Below are 18,107 nucleotides of genomic sequence, written 5' to 3' on the forward strand. Positions count from 1 at the left end.
TTTTGCATCACTTTGATATTAACCCGAACGCATAGTTTACACTACAGCTTCTAGCAAGGGCAAGCTTGATTGGTGTAACCTTTACTTTTCCTTTCCTACCCCTGAGGCTTTCACGTGCCAGGAGTCAAGGTTGGAGCAAATCTCCAGGGCAAAGAAGGCCCCGAGTTTATCTGTAACTCCCGCAACTGACTCTACGTTGGTCTCTGGTTTTTCAGATTTCCCGTGTACGTTAAATCCGCAGCAGCTCTTGGGATTCTGGAAATAGGGCCCAAGGAGGAGAACTGTGCAATGGCAATAACATTTGGCACAAACACATTTGTCATCCACCTCTCAGCCACTCAATGGGCTGTTGATGCTGTTAACTACCATGTAGCCCTCCATTTCCCCCCAAGGTGTTCATCATTTGGAGCTGGGGGGGGGACACGAGGTGAACCAGGAGGCAGCAATTCTGCACCAGCTGGAAAGGCACGGAGCTGGCAGAGGAGGCTCGCGTGGCCAGCAAAACCCTCCAGGGAGCAAGTCCTTTGAAGGCCTTGCAGAAGAGCCCTGGTGCTCACGAGCCAGCCCTCATGTGATTTCTGTCGTGGGTTTACACCAGCTCTAATTTACTCTGAGCTGGAGGTTGCACTGGGCCACCAGGTTGCCACCAAGTGGGGGTTGCCAGACCCCAGCAGAGAGCAGGGATTCAGAGAGGTGCCAAGAGGCTTTTGAAAACACCAAAGCTGTTGAGATCTCAGCTGCCTTCCTTACGCGGGCACTTCTGGAAATCCCCCTTAATGTTTAATTAAGTGCGTGAGCTACATGCCGGTGCTTGGTGAGCAAGAAACCTTCCTTTGGTGTCTCCTGAGATCCCCAGGTAAAACCTCAGCCGGCGCAAAAAGACGCTCCCCTCAGTCAACACAATTACATGCCATCTGTAGTGAGGATTGAAGTATCCAAGGTGTCAACTGTGACCACCTAAGGAGAGAGGAAGCCAGGAGCATGAGGGCAGCGTGGTGCCTCCGGGCTCTACACACCTCCAGACCACAGCTCCAGGATGGGCTCCTAAAACAAACCCCAGTTTGGCTCAGTTCAGCCCCAAACCTGCCCCGTTTAACAGGTCCGGTGTCCAGCAGGACACCTGGTGTCCCAGCCGGGCCGCGATCCCTGAAGACGCAGGCACGAACCACCGTCACACCAGACGAACGTCGCACTTCCCAGCACCCAGGTTACGTTTGCAAGCAGCCGATTTGCGATGGAAAAAAAAAAAAAGAGAAATGAAGCCACCAAAGCTGCTGCCACCTCTCCCAGCGGCGAATCCCCGCGGCTGGTGGGTGACGGGGGCCATTGGTTCCCTCCTGCACGGTGGCCGGGGCCGTCCCCGCGCGGCCGAGGGTGGGGTGCGCACGCACTGTTATTCTGGGTAATAAGATGCCTGTCAACATATAAACCAATTAGGTGCAGCTTTTGTGTTCGTAATAAGGCCGGGCAAAATGCTTTCTCTGAGCAAGTGCTTTCAAGTGAAAAACAGCTTCTGAAAGAATCTGACAGTTCGCACATGAGGTTTCAGTTTGCTCAGGGTTTGGGTTTGGTTTTTTGGGGTTTTTTTTTGGTTTTTTGTTCAATTTGTTTTTTTTTTTTTCAATTCAAGTAATGAAAATTCTCACATTGTTTCAAACTAAGAAACTGCGTCTCAGTTTTCAGCAATCCCTCCCTCACACGCACACACATTCAGTTGCTCTGAGCTTTTCATCCCTTCCCTTTTTTTTTTAATCACAGGAGAAAGATGGAAAAAAAGGAAAGAAAAGAAAAAATACCTTTGAGCGCAACACGCTGGAAACAATTATTTTCTTCATTTAATCATATGGACTTATTTCAAACCAATTTTGTGTGCGTTTTCCGTGTACTACCAAGCAGGATCCACATTTTGGGGTGGGAAGTGTTCACCATTCCAGTTTAACTTTTCAAATTACCAGTTAACCACTGGCATCACAGACTAGGCTTTACCTTAAAGATAAACCCTGAGTTCTGGCTTGAATCAGGGATGAGGAAACATAGACACCCTTGTACTCTGCCTGTGACTATAGAAGCCCCCACAACTGGTTTTGTCCCAGGTGGAAAAGCTGAAGAAGAGCGAATTAGTCCCATCTATCCTATAACTTTTCAGAAGACAAGATGGAAAACTCCCATTTAGTCTAAATAGAGGCATCAAACAAGTTTTGCATTTGGGGTTCAAGCACGGAGTGCTATAAGTGAGGCCACGTGATTTTTATTAATAAAAACCCCAAGACGCTCCCCAAAACAAGGACCCAGCAGTCATGGCTCAGCTTCTCTCTCCAGGTACGGCAAGGTTCCGGAGAGCCACTTTAGCCTTGTTTCAGCAAAGGCTAATTGTTATTTGTTAACAGATAACATGAGAATTACAAATATTAAGAGCCATTATCATCTCCCTCTAGTGGTTACTCAGCTCTCCGGACCCTAGGCGTGGGATCTGTGCTGCAAAAAGGCTTTCGGAGAAGAATTGCGGATGGAAAGGAGGAGCCTCGGAGGAAGCGGGTTTTGCAAGAAGACGCTCGTACAGAGCCCTGTGTGCAGGGCTTGGAGATTAAACGCTCGCAGCATTTCAATTTGGCTGGCTAAGCGCCGAAACTCTCCTCCTCCCCGAGATGCCGCGGGTGGCCCTAAACCATCGTGCAGCACCTCGAAACAACCGCGACGCGTAATTCCCTGAGCCATCCGCGCCGCGTTACAGAGCAGTCAGCAACGTTACTCGTGTTGTAGCCACGGCATCGGTGCTGCCCTGGGCCATTCCAGGTTGGCCGGACACCTACGGCTCATTGTGCAACGCGGGACTAGCAGGAAAGGGAGACAGGGGTGGGGTGAAAAATCACCTTGAGAAAAATTCCTGCTTTTTACCAGCTGGTCAGTGACCACAGGAGAGCTATTTTGTAATCAAAGGCGAAAACTCACACGCCCTGGCACCCGCAATCCCCTTGCAATAGATCCATAAGTCGCAGAGACGCATTCACTGTGGAAAGCTGTTTTGGTTTCGAGATGGATCGGTTTAAGGAGGGAACTCTCGGCGTCGCCTTGCGGCAGGATGCGGCCCCACACGGTCCCTGCAGAGCGATGCTGGGCACCCGGCGGTCTCTGCGCGTTCGTGGCTGGCGGGCCCACCTGCCACAGCTGAAGGGGTTTTGTTCCACCTTCCAGCAAGAAAAAAAAACAACAAAAAACTGGGGGGAAGGGAGATATGAAACCTACCCAAATGTTTAAAGGAAAGGAAAAACCCCTCCCGTCACAAGAAATGGCAAGCCTCGCAACATGTGCAAAAGCAATTTCCAGAAACAAGTGGAATCCAGTTCCCTTTTTATACGACGACAGCGAGGGGATACAACAGCAGCAGCACGGGAAAGCAAGAGGAGACAGAGGACGCAGGGCTCGCGCTTGATGTTTGGGGCCAGCAAAGTCTTCGGGTGGAAAGAGCTCTTAACCTTGCAGGTTATTTTGCAAAGCAGCCCAGTGCCCGCAGCCTTCGCCTCCCATAGCAGCGACGAGCATCGTTCAGGCTGCAACTTCAGACTGTCTCTCCATGAAGGACCAGCAAGGCACAATCAGACGCAGTGATCCTTGCTTAGACTCATCTCAGCAACATTTTTCATTTTTTCCATGAAGAAACTGCAAGCAGAGGGGAGGGGCCAAGGGGGCTGAGAGCGACGTGTCCCCACGTATGTGAGCAAATAGATTTCAACGAAAAAAAAATAAGAAAATAGGATCGCTAAAGGTCTGTGGGCATGAATGGTCTGGGGAATTCCCAAGGGCTGCTTTGAAACCCAAAGTGTTGTATTTTGAAATGGACACAGACCTTGGCGGGAAGTGGGGGAGCAGACAGTAATGGTTTAATAGACTGTGGAATGGCTATAAAAAAAAAAAAAAAAAAAAAAAGAAAGGGGAAAAAAGAAAAAGCAGATGGCAGCCCCTTTGCAGGAGCCATAAAATTTCATGGTGTATTTTCTATCCATGGCTTCACTGTAATTCAAGCCTTGGGGGCCAGCTTTCTCTGGCAGTGGTTACTGAGGGGCCTTGGAGGGCAGCAGTAACAGAGGGTGGACACTTCTTGGGCCCTTTGACCAAATGCTCCCTTTGGGGCTGGAACAGGAAATAAAAAGCCAATCTTCTCAGAGAAACACCTAGGAGACATCCCAAACGCAGCCTGAAAGCAGCAGGTCAGAGCCCCAGAAATTAAATCAAGAAAACCCAAAAAGGTTCTAGGAAAGAGAAATGGAAAAGGAGGCTCTTTGGATCTACATCCAGAAAACCAAGCTCAAAGGAGATCTACTGTCCCTCAACACAGCCCCCACCTCGCATGAAAAAATATTTTAATTTCCAAAGCCGTGTCCTGCCTGGGCCACTGGGCTCTTGGGAAGGGCACGGTCAGGCCAAGACTGTATCAGTCTTACAAGCAAACTTCTTAAACCTCCACTTTTTGCTTGTAACTGTGCTTAAACACTGTCCCATGGTCCAGGCACCTGTCTCTGAATTTGATCTAAACAAGGTCCAACTCGAGACCACACCTAGATTTGACTTTGGCTTCTTACCATGTAAGATTTGAACTGAGATCCCAGACGTGAATGCCAATAAATCAGACGGTAAAGGTTAACATGTACATTTTTTGGGTCCGTCTCCAGTTATTAGCAGCACCCTGCACCTCAGTAACAGAGTTTGGGCCAATTCTGGCGGTGTTTCAAGTTTGCAGTTTGTCTGTTAACAAAATCCCCCCCCCGGTGACATCGGTTTTTTGTTTGACGCCACGTAAGGCGGCGGCGCTATGTGAGCGGAGCACCCAGCAAACGTCAGTACGGTCAACCCGGCCCACACCACTCATTCGTCATCTCTTGCAGGTACCGGAGAGAGTCACCAAACTCAGAAACGCAACACACCTTCCACTGCTTCATCCCCTCCTCCTACCCAGCGCACGGTCATTTGGGATGTGAATGCAACACAAGAGGTTAAATGTTAATCTGCTCGTGATATAAAAATAAAACAGAGCAATTACGATGCTGGAAGAAAAAAAAGGGGAGGGATTATTTTAATTTGTTCTATCTTACAAATATATTTTGACACTCTAGTTCAAAGATTAAGTGTTCCACGCCCATTAGAGATAAAAAGCAATAATTAGAAATGAATGCAGAGAAAATTCAATTTTTCTTCCACCTGTTTCCCACTGGAACAATTGCTGTGTAGAGCATAAGGAGAGAAAGGAAGGAGAAAAAGAAAAGAAAAAGCCTTATGAAGCTGTGTGCTTCAGTTCCATTTATTCTAATTATTCCAAGGCTTGTCTTCCATCGGTTTGCAAACCCATTTGTTTTCGAACGATATCAAAACAATTTGGAAGATGAGAAATATTTTCTCAAGTATTAATGAACTTTTTTTTTTTTTTTTTAAAAAAAAGCTTCGTTTTAAAAACTCAGCACTACAAACAGTACTTAGTCAGAAGCGCTTCCAGGATCCTCACGCAGACACTTAGACTCTAGTGAGATATGTGTGTGTGTGGGTTGTAATTACTTTTTTTGGTAAATAATGCAATGACAATCAAACTCAGGGGCTGCGAGTGGCAAGTGTTACACAAACCCGGGTACCAAAAAGAATCATGGAATGGTTCGGGTTGGAAGGGACCTTAAAGCCCACCCAGTGCCACCCCCTGCCCTGGGCAGGGACACCTCCCACCAGCCCAGGTTGCTCCAAGCCCCGTCCAGCCTGGCCTTGAACCCCTCCAGGGATGGGGCAGTCACAGCTTCTCTGGGCAACCTGGGCCAGGGGCTCACCACCCTCACAGTGATAAATTTCTTTCCAATATCTCATCTAAATCTCCCCTCTTCCAATTTGAAGCCATTACACCTCATCCTCTCACTTCATGCCCTTATAGAAAGTCCCTCTCCAGCTTTCCCGTAGGTGCCAAGGAGGAGTTACGATCTTAGAGCCGGAGATCCTGGTGGCGGCGTCAGCCAGGCGCAGGCTCGGCGCTGGGCGCAGGCGCATCCACACACACGTAAATATCGGCAGAATCCAAGTCTGCTAAAGACAGGCCTAAAGAGTCAGCGTATTCCAGGTATTACACAGGGCTGGACCTCACGGCAGAGGGAACGTGCGAAGGACGCTGAGGGTAAGAGCACAGAAAGGCACCGGAGTGGGCGCGCGTGTGCTTGGATACCACTTTTTCCTAAAAAAAACCAGCTGGCTGGACCACGCGTTATCTCAGAGCGGTAGCCGTGCCTCATTGCCCCCCGGTGCCACGGGTGCCACCAACACAACGCAGCATGGCAAGACCTGCCGCGTGGGGGCTGAGTTTTGCCATTGCTCCTCATGCCTTTTGTTGGGGTGGGGCTAGAAATAGCTGAAATCTGGTGATTTTGGTGATAGCGCCACTGGGAGGGGGGGAGAGAGAGAGCGCGAGCCCTCTGCCCGTGTGAGGAATTAAAGCAACTGGGGATGCGGAGAGTAAAGGAAACTCATGTTCAAAGCACTCCAAGCCTAAAATTGGGCAGCAGAAAAAAAAAAAGGCTTTTCTTATCATTTCACAGGTGGCACAGGACGAAACAACCCGTTTTCGCACTGAGGTGCAGAGCGGGAGGAAGGGGGAGAAGCAAAAGGGGTTTTTTCCCCCCTTTCCCTGTGCATCACTGAGATCCCTTTATTGCTAAAGGACTGAAACCCAGGGATGCCATTGCTCAGCAAAGGACTTATTTTAAGCTATTTCTTTAGAAAGATCTCACAGGTGTACATCATTTGCAGGGCGCCAAAGGTCTATTTTTGCCATTTCTGAGGTATCAGCCTCCGTAAGAAAGGGACAAGTGTGATTCCCACTGCTTGGACCGTCCCACCCGACCGTGGTTTTGGGGGAGTTTCTGCCTGCCTGTACAAGCCAGCGGCACCGTTTCCCGCTAACGAGCAATTCCCCAGGAAGGTTAAAGAAAAGTCAAGGTTTTCATTAAGGGCTTGGGCCACTTAATTGGCCTGTTCTGACAAACGCAAGAATATTTGCGGAAAGGCCGGGCAGATAAAGGGAAAAGTAAACAAGGTCAGCAGCGTCCGTGTGAAACAAACCCATGAAACACGCGGCTGGAAAACTGCTGCTGCTGCCAAAAAGGGGATGTTTCACCTCATCCCATTTGCTGGAGTTTGCACTTGGGGTTAAATCGCCGCTTGCTGTTATTCGGCAATTTGCCTTAGGGATGAGCAAACTCATGTTGAATTAACACAAGGTCTCCAGACACCCAGGGCACTGGACGGGCGCTACGTGACCACCCGTCGCCAGGCCAGGCCGGCCCGCGCGGCCCCCTTTGGATGGGCAGGACTGGAAATGAGCTAAGAGAATACGCGGTTCCTCTAAACTCGGATTTGGTAAAATAAAAATCATAAAAAGCATTGAAAGTATGTCCGGGAAAAGAAAGAAAACAATGCCCCCCAAATTATTTTTTTCCCCCGCAGTTTTGTGCCCTGCCCTGTCCCTGTTTCATTTATATCCTAATTCACCTTCTTTAAGAAAATAAATTTTCCACCAAGAGTCCGGCCACTATTAAACATTTTCCGTAAAATATGAGGAAGCACAAAACCCTGCAATAGACCAGACGGCGTCATCTTGTGTCCATCTTTAGTGGTCTTTGCCCTGTTGTCACCAGCATTTTGGGGCTATCTCGGCTCTTTCCGGGACACCCCTCCCTGCTAACACCCCGCAAGAGCCCTGCAGTCCACGGGACGCTCCTCCGACACAGAGCACCCGGGAAGATGAAACGCGAAATGTTCAAAACAGACCAAAGGAAGCATTTCTAATGTGAGTAATTATCCTGTGGCGCTTCCCGCCATGCGATACAAGAGAAGCAAATAATGCAGAATAATTCCTCAAAGACTCGGTTACCGAGTTGAATAACAGCATCAGCTGCAGTTTCGCTGCCTCGGTCTAGTATTATGGAGGCTCCCGGTCCTCCTGCTTCAAACTAATCTCCTGCTGGGATTAGAAAAGCAAACAGTATCTCAGTATCAGCGACACTCACAACTTCAGGTAATAAGGAGGGCTCAAGCGATGCTGCCGGAGGCTGGCTGGGGAAGGAGACAAAGCATTAGTTTTGCTTGCGTCTTTTCCCACGGACGGGTTTATTTTGCCCATCGTGTTTCCCCTACAGTGTAGAGGAAGCCTTTCTCTAACAGGGATGCCTCTCCTTTGCTTAAAGCCGACTGCTTAAAAAATACAAAGCACCTTAAAAAAAAAAAAAAAAATAGAAAGCACCTTAAAAAATATAAAGCACTTTAAGGAGCCTGCATTTTTCTGAAGAGGCCAACACCTCCGGCTGCGGGGACAGTCCAATTCCAGCACCTCCCAGGCGCCTTCAGGCGGCTTCATCACAGCTTTTTGGGTGCTGAACCCTTCCGTCCCAGCCCACCGCGCAAGAGGATGTTTTTCCCGAGCCAGCCCTCCCCGACGACAAGCACGACGCTCGATTCCGCCCTGCCCCGAGCTCGGCGGAGCCACCGCTTCCACGCTCAGGTTGGCACGTCGGCTCCTCCCCGCCGCAGGTGCCGGGGCCGCTGGTTTGCAGCGTCATTAAGAAGCAGCTATTTCGTGTCCTTACACAGTAACCTCGATGCTGCTACACGGGTAAACGATGAAGTTACACATTAGGTCGTAACATTTCAGGGCCTATTAGGAACAAAAGTGCCTTTGTGAACACGCAGGTTACTGAATAACCTCCTCCATTCCCATAAAAAGCAGGAAGCGGGATCGAGCTTTTTTTTTTTTTTTCTTCTTTTTAAATAAGATCTGGTTTATGTGCCATCTTGAGGCTCCCTTTCGTGTCCCCACATCTTGTCTGCCTTGCTCTCAGCCATCCTCGGAGCAGAGTTTCAGTGGGACCGAGCCCTCAAACAGCTTTCGGGTCCCAAGACAAAGGGGTCTGAGATATTGCAGTGTAGGGCAAGGAGCAATCACACCCCCGGAACACCCAAGCCCACCCACCTTTGGGTGCATTACACCTGCTCCATGCTGCCCTGGGGGGCCAATGAGGAAACAAGTCAGGGTTTGTTGTTGGTTTGGGGTTTTTTTTATTTAAAAAAAAAAAAAAAAAGCAAAGCCATCCTATGACAAGGGAAGAAGAAGGGAGAAAACACAACCCATGTGTACGTGTCGTTATGCTGCAGCTCATCCGCTGGCAGGAGATATCCTAGTTAACAACCTCGAGGTCAAAACTTGACCTTCTTCCAGCCCACGGCGGTTGGAGGGGTTCAATGAGACGGGTGCTATCGGGGCACCGCGCAGCTGCTGACTGGGCCAGCAGCAAGGTGGGAGGGTGGACATAACCCCTTAGCCCTTCCCTGCCCTCCGCCAGCCACCCAGTACTTTACTGTTTAGGGCCTTGACGTGACCATTTATCACAGGAACATTTCTCAATCACCTGCAAACCCGCTGGAGAGGAGCCAAAGCTGCGCTAAGTACCAGACTCTGGACCCTGCCCGGCAGATGTGCCCACACCGAGCACATCTGAACGCTCGAAGGCTGCCCCTTTTCCTGCTGCTTTCCCATCTGCCGTCTCCCCTGGGCTACCTCCTACCCAGTTTTCTCCATTTCTGCACTAGCCGTATTTTTTTGTATGGGTTAGCCATAACGGAGACACCGATGTGCACCGAGCTCCGAAGCCCCGTTACGGGCTGTCGCTCCACTTGCGCATTTTCTGTGGCGCTTTCTGATGCAGACCCAGCCTGTGCCCCAAAACTGGGTGTGATGGGGAGCCCCGGGGCTGGCAGGAGATAACCTGAGCTCGCGTGACGTCTCCCTCAAATACTCGCTCAGGGATACTGAGATGGCGCGCAGCTCCCCGCACTGTGCTGAACTCAACTCTAATCCCTTCCGACCGACGAGCCGTTCTTTCGCAGGGGGCCACCTGTGTCCTCTCCCTTCCGCTGAGCTCTCCCGCTTTCCTCCTGGAAACCTCCCCTGCACGGAGCCCCGGGAACCCAAAAAGCAACAGCTCTGTGCTTTTTGACCCTCGTTTCCTCTGCTGAGCCAAAGAGAGCGATTCTCCCACCGCCAGACTTCCCAGACCTTGCACTTGAAGGAACGTTGGTGTTTCCGTAATTCTGATTATGTTACTCGCGTTTAAACCGGCTGGCATATCCCACCCGCTGCGATGGGGACCGTGCTGGGTAATGCTGGGCTGCTCGACCCACAGGCGCTTCTGCCCTCAAAGACTCGCCCAAAATCCCGGCAGAGGCAGGAGCAAAGTCCGCACCGGAGCTCACATGCCACGATTCCCAAACTCGCACCCTCACCACTGGATAACGCGCTTAAAAGCGCATCTATAAATAAACTTGGGCCTTATATAAACCCAATTAGAATACACTGGCAAATTATTCAAGGAGGCTGGCAGACACATACTTTACTTCAGGTGTCAGCCACAGGAGAGTATTATGGGTTTCGCGTTACAGGGAATGCATTGTGACTTTGAGTTATATTGCACTTAGCCCATAAGTGAAACAATCACAGCTCGGTCTATGGAGATAACACCCCAGATCAGCTCCCTACAATAAATTAGTGAAACATTCCACTCCCCAGCGCTGCAGTCTCACACCTCTAAATATCAACACAAACTCCAAGGGTTTGATGGAAAAAAATGGTGTTAAGTCTCATGGCGTTTGAGGAATTTCCCAATATGCACTAAATTAACTTTCTGGCTGCGCTAAACAGAGTGGTAGAAAACAGCCCCGTCTGAGACAGATGCAAGGCGAGAGATCCAAGCAGCTGTTTTGCACATGAAATCAGATTGAGATTAACACTTGCCCTCGGAGTTCTCAGCCTGGGGGTAAAATATAGCTTCAGGGACCCCTCTGTTTAAAACCACCTCGAGTTTCTTCAGTGGGCTGGGGTGAATTGGGAATTTGAGATCTCCAGGCCATGAAAAGTCAAAGAATAAAAATCTCCCTCGAAAAGCAAAAACATTGACTTACTTTCATCCCTTTTGTTTCCTCTAGCTTGGCACTTTCAGGATTTGGCCCAAATCGTGAAAGTCTAGTTCATCAGATTTAACTGGAGGAAACCACCCGTTGCTGCATCTTCGCTGTTGCAGGAGGACTAACGCAGGCACAAACCGCGATGAAGGACAGAAGTGAAGTTTTGTGCAAGGAAGCGACGTCTCTTAGCGGGGTAAATAGGTGGAAGAACACAGGAAGGTTTTCACGGATACAACCTAGCGAAGACTTGTGCATCGATCATGCCTTTTTGGTTTTTTTTTTTTTCCTCCCCTCATTTGTTGATATTTACATAAATTCAAAACCCGGGAGGAGAGAAGGAAAACGCTCCAGGTGCTGACCAGCCTGAATAAAACTGATGAGGATCCCCTGGATGCTGGCCTCTCTTTTACCCCTTCCCCGGTTAAACGCACTCCGGCAGGCAGCTGGGGCATCCCCCCGCCGCCCAGCACCACGTCCCAGAGGATTCGGCTCATTTAGGCCACTCGGCAGACAACACGAGTTTGTTTTCGGAAAGGCAAAGCAATCTGTCCATAAGGATTTCTCACGCTTCATGTGCCAGCCCCGGCCAGGGAAATACAACATTAACTACATCAAAAGAAATTGTTGAATGAATAAATTATAAAAGCATTCCGAGTACCTATCTGGGGTATTATTTTACACGCTGGTGCCGAGCAGGTTAAAGGAGCATGTTTTGCTGTTATTGCATTCCCGGCTCTGTTTGCAAGGACTGAGCATCGCTGTGAAAGTGAGACTATGGACACGAGCTCCCCGCCGGCGCGGCAGGACCAGGCGCAGGTTTTGCTAATGTCACCTCGCCTCTGAGCGTTACCCCGCGGAGAAAGGCAGCACAAACGCCGATCTTACGCCGCACGAGAGGAAGAAGAGCCCCCCCCCCGGCCCCAGACAAAGCTAAACACAAGCCCATCCAAACTAGTCCCAAAAATGACCCAACCTGCCTGCTGAACCCCGTCCTCCTCCTCTCTGCAGCCGCACAGCGCTATATTAACCTCTTGCTTCACCAGCATCCCTCGCCCAGAGCTCTTTACATAGGCAAAGCTGTTCGAGCACTTACGGACCATTTCACGTTAGCAAATATTACACGGCTAAGCCTCGCCAGCCTTGCGTGGATGGACTGAGTATTATTCATCGCAGTTTCGCAGCCGGGGAAAGGGAGGCGGAGAGTCATTAAGCGATTTATCTAAAATATCACACAGAAATCCTACAAGAGAATTAGGATTATCACCCAGATCTCTGGATTACCAGCCTTTTTATATGCAATTTATTCCTGATCAAAACCATAAAGTCTGCTTCAGGGCTTTGCTCATGGGAAGATTTCTAACTGTGCAGAGTTTATACAGTTGCTTTTTTTCCTAACGGGGAAGAAAGACAAAAAAAACAAAGAAACAAAGAAGGACCTAACTACTGTTCCAACCAGCGAGAAAAGTTTGAGCCTTGCTGCTAAGAACAGTCACCGATGGACTTCGAAATCAAAGTTTCCTAACTAGTACAGGGAGGAGGACCCAAAAGTTTTGGTGCTAATCCCAGAACCAGCTCCTATGCAGATGCCCGAGCTCCATCCACGGAGGCGGAGGGTGAAAGCCCAACACCATAAAAGTTACAGAACTGCTGCCGTTCCCATTGGCGGGGCCGGGATCTCACTCGCGGTGGTTAGGGGGTGAACGCTGTTGCCTTTGGCATGACAGACCTCCCCGGGTCCCTGTAAATTATTACAAAACGGTATTAATTTTGGCCTTTTACCCAAAGAAATAAAAGCCTGCTCGGGACTAAAGCCTACCCACACGTAGACAGGCTACGAGCTTCAATCAGGGGAGGGAAAAAAAGGCAGCTCAGAGCCAGGGGCGAAAATGGGGATCTGCTGCTGCCTCGCATCAAATTCAGACTTCTCCTCACAAAAGATTTTAATTTGGCCCCTGCTGTACAACCACAGTCCCCGTTCGGCCGATCTCCCCAGGCAAGGCAGTAAATTACGTGTCCCTGCATCTGGCCCCTCCGGTCTCCTGTCCATATGTTAACTCTCAGCGCTGGTTAACAGGGCTCGGGTGAACCCAAGCTCTTGCCCTGAACGTCCCCCAGCTTCCCCCAGCCAGCTCTGTGGGTGATTTCAAGGTATATCATCGTAGCTACCTCCCAGAGGTGTTATTTGCCATCTGGAGCTGGGCAAGCATTTCAAATGGACGCATCGTCCATCAAAAAGCACACTTTTCTGCAAACTCAAATTGTTTAAATTTGAAATAAATTTGAAGTTTGGTTGCAAAAAAAAAAAATAAAAATCCATAAAATAAAAATATTGGTGTTTTCAAAGCAAAATACTTGAGCTTTACTTTGAAGTAACGTCCTTATTTTTGCAGGGAGAACAAACTTAATTTCTAGAAAGAATTAAGAACTTAAAGCCAACAGAATATTTTCTGACTGACTCAGGACCAGATGGTCAAATGGAAAAACCAAAAAAACCCAAATCAAACCCATCGCCTTCGTTTCCCTCTTTCCGTGCCCCCCAAAATTTCAGATCCATCCAATCCAGCTTCAGCAAGTCCCACTAAAAACAAACCCCGGTGAGATCAGGGGGCACGGACGGTGGTGCAAGGCCGTGCAAACATCCAGTTTCCAACAGAAAACCCCAGGAACCAGCTCCCCGGTCCCCACCCCGCTGATGGACCTGTGGGCCAGACCTGGCGTGTACGAGGGGACTCAGCCGAGATCCCCTAAAACCCTATGTCTCTCCTCCACGAAGAGCAGAGAGACAACGGCTCCCGTGTCCTCCTTTCTGGCACCACGTTGTCCAAAACACACTTGGCCCTGAGTTTTTGGGGAACCCAGGATTTTACTCCAAGCTAATTTAACCCCTGCTGCAACAAACACGACCACTCTCCAAGGGGCTGATATTTGTTCTAAAAGCCTTTCTGGCCCATTAGCCCTGCTCTTGACCACCCGCCCTGCTCTTACACCTCCAGAACCCGGCTTCGGCAGGACCCGCGGATGTGCCAACAGCTGGGCTTCCCTGGAAGCCACCGTGGAGCCAGCAAAAGCCCAGCCCATTGAACCAGCACCCGGGGCAAACCTTTCCTAACACTCAGCAGACCACAGCTCAAGGATGGGGAACATAAGTATATCATAACTACGCTTTGAGCTTTTTTTTTCTTTTCCCCTTTTTTTCCCCCAGCCCCAAATTTTTAAGTGTTTCTACAAAATGAAATCATTTTGACTCCAGGCTGTTTACGGCTGTCACATCTGAAACAGATTTTGCCACTTCGGTGTCAGAAGGCGGGGTCTGCAGAAAGAGACATAACATAAAAATCCCCAACGATAAGGGGGCAAATCGTTTGTAAATTGAGCCACAGTGTCGTTGGTTGTGGGACATCAGTTTAATTCTCTTACTGCCAAGGCTTAGGCAGAAACACTCCCTATCATAGGAAAAAAAGGTAATAAGCACATAACAGGGGTCCCCAGAAACAAATAATGCTGGGCTTTTGAAGGGATTGCGTTTGGGAGTATTTGCATTTCAATGGGATGGAAAGCATCGTTTCTCAACTGTGTCTTGCCAAACTCTCTGGAACACCCTTTTCTTTCTGTTTGATTAATCATTTCATGCTCTGAGTCTTTTAAAATACTGCTACTTCTAGCAAAGAGATAAATGTGCATCTCTTCAGATAAATGATGAACCTTGAGGCTCTGCTTTGTTTCGCTCTCTTCCTCTGCTAGCCACTGCAACTCCTCAATCAGCAAATACGGAACACACATTTTCTGGCTGTGTGAGAAGAGCCAGGGAATTTGAAAGACTAAAGCAATGCTACAGGTTCCCCTACCTCAACTAGGGCTGAGAAATTACAAAAGCCAACCTAATAAAAAGGTGAATTTTTCCAAGTGTGCGGCGTGATTAAAAACCAGCCAATTAAAGTTCTGATTCAATATAAACCCTGAATGTTTCCAAATGTATAAAACAGTTGACACCAGCATGACATCTGCCCTTTCCCTCCAGCTCTCCATATGGAAAAGAGATCTACCTGCCGGCTCTGTAGCCAAGGAGTTTGGGCTGAGCTAAACTAGATTTGCCAGCAAAGCCTTTGCCCCTAGCACAGGTCCTAACTGCAGACCTGTTTTGCTTCTCCACAACTCTTGAAGCTGCTTTAGAACACGTAAAAACGCTCTGCCTGCTCAAGCGGTCTTGTCCTGGTTGGTCGTCTGTCCCCGACTCTGGCAGCAGGAGTTGCTATTTAGAGAGAGGACATGAGCTTGGCCACTTTCTGCAGCTCCTTCCTTTAGTACCCATCAAGCATCCACATCTGCTGAACACGGGATACTAGAGTTACATCCCTGCCCCGTCATTTTAGTGTCCGTTACTATGACTTTGTAAAATCCCCCTTTGAACCTGCTGACTCACCACCTCTGTCGTTTTGCAAACCTCTCCCATACTGCATCTCCGCTTTCTCATCTCCAGACTGAAGAGCCACGGCCACAGAAAGCAGCTTTTCCATCCCCGTTTGGTGCAATGCTTTCTCCAGCTATACTACAGTCGTCAGATGATTGTTTTTACTTAATTACAGGACTAGATATAACGAATGAGCCAGGTCAAAGTGCAATTTGGGCAAGCTTGTTGCACGGTGGACAAAGCACCATGAGAGCTGTGCTGGTACAAGCTCGGTGTGCAGAGCAAGGAGCTCAAGGAGCCCAACTCAGGTCCCAAATGCAGTAAAGTTTCCTTAACACAACATTGAAAGGAACTTGTAGAGAGGTTGGTGCTGGTCTCTTCTCACAGGTAATTAGCGATAGAACAAGAGGGAATGGCTTCAAGCTGCAGCAGGAGAGGTTTAGGCTGGACATTAGGAAAAAATTCTTCACAGAAAGAGTGGTCGGACACTGGAATAGGCTGCCCAGGGAGGGGGTGGAGTCACCATCCCTGAATGTGCTTAAGACTCATTTAGATGTGGTGTTGGGGGATATGGTGTAAGGGAGAACTTTGTAGAGTGGGGCTGATGGTTGGACTCGATGATCCCAAGGGTCTTTTCCAACCTAAATGATTCTATGATTGCTCTTGCACGTGAAGAAGCCCCTCTTCTCAGCACCATGAAGTCATCCAGACACAGGAGGATCCTCCTGCTACCGTGTTCTTTCCAATCCCAGAGACAGTTTGGTCCTTCTCATCGACCCCAGCCCCATGCTGCATTGCACAAGGTGGATGTGCCCACCACAAGCGCTGGAGCATCCATTTGTTCTCCCCTCAAAGAAAGGAAAAGTGCAGTGACACGAGCAACAGGCAGCTTTAAAATTGACTGACTTTTTTTTTTGAACCTCAAGAAAAGTTGAAACTTCGTTCAAATTTCCTTTTAAGTGATCAGTCCCCGTTCCTACTCCCATACATCATACATCCCTATTCCCATACATCAATGTCATAAGCAGCAGTTCATATATTATATATGTATTCCATGAGTGACTACACGCTCAAGAAGTATGAAATACTTTTTGTGTTCCGCTTACATACATACAAAACTAATAATGAGCAAAAGGATAGGTATCACAGGAAAAAAAAACCCCCAAGCTTTATTAAATGTCAAGTGCAAAAGTAGTCTTGAAAACAAACAAAGGAAAAAAAAAAATCAGCTTAAGAGGAGAAAGGGAATTAATAGACCAAACTGCAAACCAAAAGTAATGTTTTGGCCTGGGAGAGGGGGAGGAATCCAGCCTGTATTTCTGGAGAACTGAGCCCTTCATTCCTGCCATGTGCTGTTTTACTGACCTCCACACTTTGTGAAAAAGGCTGTTCTCACACCTCTATTAACCAGATTAACTCACGAGTCTGCACAAATATTCATTTGTAAAGCCCACAGGAACTGCTGATGCTGTTCAAGAAGCCCACTGGGATTTCAAATTCTCATCAGTTTGGATGGCAGCACGTGAGCGGTGCCGTCCCTGCCTGCAAGTTACCAGGGTGCTCTGCAGAGGAAAAACTCTAGGAAAAGGTCTTTTAACAGAAACACCATGAAGCAAACTGCCGCTCCCTCCCGCTTCCTCCTCCAGCAGTCTCCCTGCAGGTCTTCACCATGCCAGGTGGATGAGACAAGAGAAGCACGTGCATCACTCTCACATGTAATACCTCCCTGACATCGCCCGGGATCATCCTACCCTTACACTTACGGGATTCCAGGTCTGTCCTGGCTGAGCAGGATTTCATGGAGCCCTTGCACCTCAAGCATAAGGTGTGTTTCTTTAACTTTTCTTAGTACGATTGAAGAGGGCAATTGTTTGAAAATCTCAAAGTCTCACACTTGGAGGGGAATGAGAGAACACACGTGGCAGACATCAGTCCTATGGCCTAAAGGCTGCCCAGAAGGTGCTCAGCTGCAGACATTGTTTGGCACCGAGAACTTCCCCGGCGTGGGACCTCGCTGCCCAGAGGATGAGGAGAAAGAGACATGAATGTATTTCTCCACCCTGGCCCTCTCCTGTAGCGCATCCCATGGGAACGTATTTATCTCTGTCCTCCTCAAAGAAAGGAACAGGAGAAACAGGTCCACCTTGATGCTTTTTTTGTCTTGGACATCCAAAGAGCTGGTACACCAAAGGCAGCACACCTCTCCTTCCTTTTTAATGAGACCATTGACTTAGCTCCCAAAAGATATATAAGCATTTTGTTTTATTTTTAAAATGCATAACTGAAGCCAGAACCGTTTCCCCCTTCACTTTTGCTGCTTTGATCTTGGACAAAATGCATTACAAAACCAACATCCAATGGAGAGCACCGAGTAAAGCTCAGCTCAAGGGAAAGCTATATCTCTTTACAAGTGCACCTTGACCACCCCATTTCAAAGACATCAGATTGCTTGTGCAATTGGCGCTGGAAGCCACGATCCTCACCTACAGGCTGGTTGTCAGCTGCAAGGAAATGAGATAGCTGCAGCTGAAACCCTGAATAAAGCAGACCTCGCCTTGCAGAGCGTGCAAGACTTTTATGGCTAAAGACCTGCTGTAGTATGTTGTAATCACAACTGCATTGCAGCTCGGTATTATTTTCATAATAAGCCTGGTTTATAGTATTTTACATCCAGGTAAGCTCTAGAGGGCTATTTCTCACAGAAGAGCTATATCCCACTCTC

General features: G+C 48.6%; 1 long non-coding RNA gene across 2 annotated transcripts in view; it reads right to left on the reverse strand.

Annotated features, from left to right (window-relative positions):
* The window catches only part of LOC128918032 (uncharacterized), a 34,479-nt gene extending 22,465 nt beyond the window's left edge, over positions 1-12,014 (reverse strand). For both annotated transcript variants that reach the window (XR_008469437.1, XR_008469436.1), the window contains exon 1: positions 11,951-12,014. This is a non-coding gene — a long non-coding RNA (uncharacterized LOC128918032). The remainder of the gene's footprint in view (positions 1-11,950) is intronic.
* Between the last annotated feature and the right edge of the window lie 6,093 nt (positions 12,015-18,107).

This window comes from Rissa tridactyla, chromosome 15 (genome assembly GCF_028500815.1).
Source record: "Rissa tridactyla isolate bRisTri1 chromosome 15, bRisTri1.patW.cur.20221130, whole genome shotgun sequence".
Taxonomy (NCBI): Eukaryota; Metazoa; Chordata; class Aves; order Charadriiformes; family Laridae; genus Rissa; species Rissa tridactyla.